This window comes from Poromitra crassiceps, assembly GCF_964638095.1.
Source record: "Poromitra crassiceps genome assembly, chromosome: 3".
Taxonomy (NCBI): domain Eukaryota; kingdom Metazoa; phylum Chordata; class Actinopteri; order Beryciformes; family Melamphaidae; genus Poromitra; species Poromitra crassiceps.
The window spans coordinates 18,168,576-18,175,981 of record NC_139625.1 but is presented as its reverse complement, the minus strand read 5'-3'; the positions used below and the strand labels follow the sequence as shown (position 1 = coordinate 18,175,981).

At 42.9% G+C, this 7,406-nt stretch overlaps 1 pseudogene across 1 annotated transcript; it reads right to left on the bottom strand.

The window, feature by feature from the left end:
• Positions 1-2,614: 2,614 nt before the first annotated feature.
• On the bottom strand, positions 2,615-3,100 carry LOC310774370 (prefoldin subunit 2 pseudogene; annotated as a pseudogene). The gene has a single exon. The product of its transcript is annotated as a prefoldin subunit 2 pseudogene (transcript).
• Positions 3,101-7,406: the final 4,306 nt, after the last annotated feature.

Genomic DNA, 7,406 nt, shown 5'->3' with positions numbered 1-7,406 from the left:
ATGTGGGACATGGGAAAAGGCATGAAAATGCTGTGCAGTCCCACACAAAGTGGAACATCTGGTCACCCTATCTCACGGCTCGTGCCCGATTTGCATTTTGAAAAGTCAAATGTGGCCTCTCTCCTGTAATTATTCACTACTTTAAGTAGAAAGTACATGAATGATTTCACCAAGTGGAGTTCTGAGAAATCTTGTCCCCCCCCCCTCCACTTTTAATATTTACACAGGCATCATTTGTATGCCAGGGGCAGGACATGAAAGCCACAAACAGGAGGCATCATAATGACTACATTTGGACAAGGCATGCATTAAAAACACTCTTTGCCCTGCATCCAGTGTGTTTCTCCTAATTGTGTGGCAGCTCAGCTTGAGTTTGACCTCGGTAACAAGCGATGGCGTACGTGGTGTTTCAACACAGCCAAGGTCAGGGGAGTCTGCTTAGCCTTCTAAAATGTCAGTGTTGAACTGATGATATCGGTTGATTCTCATTGGGTTATTACCAGGCTGAGCGAGTCTCACAAAATGGCTTAGGTTTCCCATAGGACAGTTCAAAGTGTAACGAGGTTAATTAACAAGAAGCACGACCTAGAGTAATACTGCTCATAGTGCATAGTATAACAATGTGGGCAATTTTTTGACTTATTAATTGAAGCCAGGCAAAGAGCTATATAAGTAGAATTATGGTATACAGATAATCAACTTTTTCCTCAGAAAGGATTCAACGGATATGGCTTTTTCAAGGCCAATAGTGTTGTAGTATACAGTACTCTGTCTTGGTCTCAAGGCCACATTTTCATGGTCTCGGTCTCGTCTCGGACTCGCTCCCCCTCGGTCTTAGTGTTGACTCAGTCACGGACAAGCCGGACTCTGGGTTTTATTTCAAGACAAGACCATAATTGCCGTGACATCATTGTCTGCCTGTGTATTGTCTGATTTTTTTTCCCCCGCGATTTTGTGACATCAGGATCCTCCCTGCTTTCCATTGATGATGTCACCGATGGTGTTATTGATGTCACTATTGACATGACTGTCAACAGCCATTGCTCGAGTGACTGCACTGATGACATCACAATTGCTTGAGTGACATCACTGATCACATCACTCACTTTTTTCCACAATTGTGACATTCTTTAATTCATAACCATTAATAAAAGCAAACACTTTAGTCCTCATAACTATGAACCTTGTGGACAGTGAGCTTAAAGTCCTATAGGAGGCATTTCCTCCGTTCAAGCTAAGTTATCATACTGTACTGTACTGTACATTGATTTCCGGTTTCCAGAACATCTGATCCAAGATGAACCGATCAGGTATCAAATCAAAGAGAGAATGATAACTTGATATGTTTTGATAATATGCCCTATTCACAAAGGTGCTTATGCTAGTACTAACCGATGATCACTCACTACTCAGCTGACTATGTATAATGGTCAATGGCCAATGTGTGGCTTATACTGTATGTGTGAGTGAAATATTTTGAATTGTAAACATGTTAACGGATTCAGAGGGAAGGTGACCAAACACAGTGAAGGATTCATTCAGATCTACAATGAAAGGTTTACAGTATAAATATAATGTTCATGCCTGAGACACACAAGAAAACGTTTGCTGTCAAAATGCCTTCCAGGACCAGTTATGCCCAATTTCAATCTAAGGGCCCTATGATGATTATTTCTCCCATTTATATCATTCTTACAATTATTTTCATTCAAAATCTGCATTGTAATATTTATCAGTGCTTAGAAAATGCAAGGAACATGAAATATTTTTTACGGTGTTCCAAATTATTTTTGGAGACCTTACACTTTACTTTGGTTTGTGTGTTTATTTGTTTGTTTATTTGCACATTTTAAAAGCAACTTAAAACAGAAAATAAAATGTATACAAAGAAATAAAAAAACATGTGCAGGTGAGATATATACGGTACACAATAACAGTAAATGCAAGATAACACATTACTTAAGTGTTGATGTGCTAGTTCGTATTTGTGTAAAAAAAAAAGAAAAAAAAAAGATCAAAAACAAAACTACACTATGTTGAGAGGTTCAAGATAAATTCAAGATTTCAAGAGTAGATAGAAACTGGATCATTCAATGCAAAATCTATTACTTTTTGGTCTCTTTTTGTATAGAGATAAAGACAGAGAATCAGACAGTAGGTGCAAGTTCTTATTCCATACTTTGGCTCCATGGTATTTTAACGAATACTGTCCTTGACTTTCAACACCTAGACAACCAACTGTCACAGAGAAAAAGAAAAAGAAAGTGTTCTAACCAAAGACAGTCAAATATGAATCCCTGGCTTCAGGGGAAGATGAAAAGAAGTATTTAGAAGCTGGATATGATCATTATGAATTAAACGCAACATGTCAGTAATAAAAAAATGAATGTCAGCTTTATAAATGCAGGTGGACAAACACCCTCAATCACACACAGAGGCAGCAACATTCACTTTGAACAGAGCATAGCTTATGCTTTGAATTGGTTTCCATCTCCAATCCCAAGTTATCCTGCTTCAGTCAGTTACATTTTTAAACCTAGATTTTGTGACTCCCCCTCTGTTTTCAGTATCACAGAAATCATAGGGCCCTACAACCGGCCTCCATTGTTACAAGCTATGACACTAAAACACCAGCTCCGCCTTTGGACCCTCCTCCTTCACTGTCCCTGGAGAACACCGCCGACTGGCCCTGTGCCTCTCCTTCACCTTCTCCCACCAATCGGATGTTGTAGCGTTCCCTGTACTCTGTGAGCTCCCGCCCTTTCGTCTGCATCTGTGCGTTGATGGACTCTATCATCTTTGAGATCTGTTCTTTGTTGTTTTCCAAGGCTGGTAGAACTTCTTTGACTGTCCTCTCCACCAACACTCCTCCCACCAGACGAAAGCATTTCCTAGGAGGATCCACTTCCTTCAGGGCATCAACTACCAAGCTGTGTTCGTTGATCTCCATCTCCAGCTCTGCAGCTTTTGAAGCCATACTGCGCTGCTCTTGACGCATCCTCTGAAACGTTGCCATGATCTGTTCGGCAGAACGACCTGACTGTTTTTCCCCAGCACTTTTGCTGGATTTGCTACCCATGCTGCTACTGTTGGCTGCCATCTTGGAAGGGTGTTGCTAGAGTGGTGGAGCGGTTGAGGACCCATGGCATCACTCACTGATGACATCACAAATGAGTGACATCACTGATGACATCGTCACTGATGACAACAGTGTCAGCATCATCAATGATGATTTATGCATAGAATTGGTGATGCCCACTTGAGCCATTGTGATGTCATCAGTGATGTCACTCAAGCAATTACAAGCTCATACTGCGGGTGCTGTTCTGAGCATGCTCAGTTGAAGGATTGTGATGCTGCCCCGGACATCGTGTGACATTATCAGTGATTTATGACATCGTTGACGATGTTACAGATGATGTCACAATGAATAAAGTGGCACATCATCAGCATCCCTCCCCACTGATGTCACCCGATGATGAGATTGTGACATCATTTACATCATTGATGTCACTGATGATGTCACTGCAGACATTATGTCTTATGATGTCACAGATGATATCAATGTTGACATTATGATGTCAGAGATTATGTCACAAAATGAAGGATCCGGCACTCTCCAATCCCGAAGCCAAGCATGAGTAATTGGTTCGAGCAAGAGAAACTTAGCAGAGAACTGCTGAGGAAATCGGAGGGAAGATTGGAACTCCAACCTCATGATGCAGATGATAAGATGTGAAGGCATCTCCCCCAGAAGTCTGCTCCAAGCATGTCGGTCCCGTCATCTCCTCTGCCTGCCTTCATTTGTCTGTGGCAGAGGTTTTGTGAAGTAGACCCCCATGATGGCACCCGGCCCTTTTCAAACATCTCCAGTAAAAAAAGCACCCAGCACTTCTCAAACCTCCAGCAAAAATGCCACCCAGCACTCAATAAAAATGGTCCCTATCGTGAGCCTCGACCCCCACCAATGCAAGTGGATGATCAGAACCAGAGTCACCAACAAGTCCAGCATCCACACCTGGAATACTGTAACTCTAGAGAGGGCAAGCTCTTCTCCTTTGAGAGTGCGGATGACAGTGGGGGAGATCAGGATCACAGCCGTCAATAAGGAGGTGGACAAGTTTTTCTTTTTAGTGGAGCAAGGCAAGGTGTACTGCATCAGTAAGGCCACGCTGAAGCTGGCCAACAAGGAAGGAGTACACAATGCTGAAGAACAAATACGAGATGATGCTCCATAATAGCTCCATCATGCCAGAGCATTCCCACCATATAGTGCAACTTCGTGCTTATCGCCGAGCTGGAGAGACAAGGATGGCATCATCGTTGTGATTGGAGTGTGTAAGAGTGCAGAGGAGGTTTCCTGTGTCACCACTAAGACCAGCAGAGAAGTCTCCAAGACAGCCCTCCACTTAATGGACACCACTGGAAAAGTGGTGACAGCCACACTGTGCAGAGAGTACTGTAGGCAGAGAAGTTAGATGGCTCTAATCTGCCTGTGGTCGCCATCAAAGGAGCTCGCCTGTCTGATTTGTGGGGGCAGATCTCTCTCTGCTTTGTTCAGCACACCAGTCATGGTCAACTCAGATAATATCTGGGTTGACCATGACATGAGGCCTTTCAACTGAGGGCCTGGTATGAGTATGACCAGGAGGCCGGGCTAAGCTCTAAACAGCCAATCCCTGACAGAGACGAGGTCAAGGGTCAACTGGAAAACAATGAGCGACATTAATGATGTCATAACCACTGATGATGTAATGTCATACCCACTGATGATGTAATGTCATGCCCCACAATCATCAAGTGATGTCATTGTCATACCCACTGATGATGTGGATGACGTGGCATGAGTTGACATAATTGGTCACAGCCAAACGAAAAAGTGTGCCCATGTGGTGCAGTCTCCACCCTAGAAATGGAGTGCGTGCAGCATGGACAATGATAAAAATGTCACACAGACGTAAGAAAAATGTTCACAAGGGAACACTTCATACAAGTATGCATGACATTAGATAAGTCTGGTGTGGCTATGCATTATGCAATGGGTAGCATTTCTTTACCCTGCAAACAGCCCCTTTGAATTTAGATTCAAGTCTCTATCTCTGTTAGTTTCGTAGATGTGGCTAAAATACGATAATCGTCTGATGATGCCGCAAACCGACTTGGATCACCACCAAAACCGAATCAGTTGTTCCCTGGCCCAATGCCGATCTGTCCACCAAATTTCATGCAAATCCGTTCATACATTTTTCAGATATCCTGCTGACAGACAGACAGACAAACAAACTAAAAGTGATGAAAACATAACGTTGTTGATGGAAGTTGGGGGGGGGGAATCAGTGCCTTTGATTTAGCTCATGTTCAAAGTATGCAGTGGACACAATCCCACACACGCACGCACGCACACACACACACGCACGCGCACACACACACACACGCGCACACGCACACACACACACACGCACGCGCGCACACACACACACACACTGGGCTGGGTGGACTGAGGATAGTTATTGCTCAGGCACAGGCAAAAGGTCAGTGTGTACATGATCGTTCCCCACAGCAGTGAGCAGAGAGCTTTTTAAGGTCAAACAAACTGGTGGGAAAGTTACAGTCGACAACAGAGAGAAAGTGCAGTGTGCAGAATAAAATGCCCTCATCGTACGTTTCAGCATGTAGTATATGAGCATTTCTGAACGACTGTAAATACGTTGCATTACTTTTCTAGTAGGGATGTAACGATAACTGTTTTTCTTTCCAATTTTGAGCAAGTGAAGACAGTGTGCGGGTGTCCGTTATTTTTCTAAATGATAACCGTGATAAAATGCCTTACGATAACCGTACCGTTTCACATTTTCATTATCATGAAAACCGTGGTACCGTGATTACCATGTTCCCATGATTACAGTGCTTTGAAAAACATGGTAAACACTGTCCATCATCAACCAAAGTTGGCAACAGTCTCCCAGATGCAAACGTGCAGCCTTGGAGAAATGATTCAAGTGAGTGTATCAATCCTTGTTGGGTCTGAGTTTTCTATATAAAACGTAAAATGATTTCAGTGAGTCTCTCAGTACTTTTTGAACATTTTCAGCAATTCTTTACGAATACCGTGATAATACGATAACCGTGATCATTTTGCTCACGATAATCGTGATGTGAAATTTTCCTACCGTTACATCTATATTTTCTAGATATGTGTATATCAACGTTATACATCATATAGTCTGCTATTGAAATAGCGCGGTGGCCCGCAAGGGAATTGTGGCTGGGGTGGATGGAGGGCCTAAATAATTTCACACCAGACAGCCGTGTTTGATCACCAGTGTTCCTTAACCTAGAACACTAACGTGATTTAAAGTCACACCATCACTAACGTCGGGTGTATTTCACCCGATGCAATATACCCCATAAAACATACTTCTCATCAAAATATCTTAAAGTACAACAATACATGGCAAATTGAGGTACTCTTCTGTTTTTAAATGTGAAATATCACAAAAAACACAAAAAAGTTTATTATGGGGGACACTATAAAAAATATGTCAAATTCGGGAAAAATTAGGTAATCGTTATAAAAAAAATCCCCCCCCCCCCCAAAAAAAAAAACAGGAGCTCCCAACTTCTCCTTCGGTCCACCCATTCATGGGACTTGTGTGGTGAAAAAAAAAAAAAGTCACCACAATACCATTGTAACTAACCCGAAGATATTTTACCCTCTATCACTAACGTCGGGCCCGAACACGTAGCCGGTAGAAAAAACCATGAATGGGAGCAGGGAAACAAACCTACATTCAATGACGTCAGTGAGCATCCTGAAGGTACCTAAGGACCCGCCCACCTCAGACAGCAGCAAGACAATGAAAATCACGTGAATTCAATTGTCCGGGTGAAAATCACCCGACGTTAGTGTTCTAGGGTTAAGTCTACATTTCAACCGCAAGTCACATTTAACCTTTTTGTTATTTAAGCCCAACTCAAACCATAACCACCATGTTTGACTTGCCTAAACAGTCAAAGTCGCTGAAGGGGTCTTTTTTGTGTTTTTATGTTGGAAAGGCAGCGAGATTTTCAAATTAGCTGGTCTGTAGATGGTGCATGCGTGTGCGCGTACTTTTGTGTGTGTGTGTGTGTGTGTGAGTGTGTGTGGCTAACATAATCATCTAACTCATTCCATGGCCTGGCTTTGTGGTCCATTTTATCTGCCATATATCATGCTTACTCTCATCCGACCGAGTCATAGCATGTGTGTGTGTTTGTGTGTGTGTGAGAGAAGGTGTTTCTGTGTGTGTGTGTGTGTGTGTGTGTGTGTGTGTGAGAGAGAGCGTGCATGTGTGCGTCCTTCTTTCTGCATGCCTGCCTGTGTGAGTTCATGCACTGCACATGTGTGGCACCGCTACATGGGAACA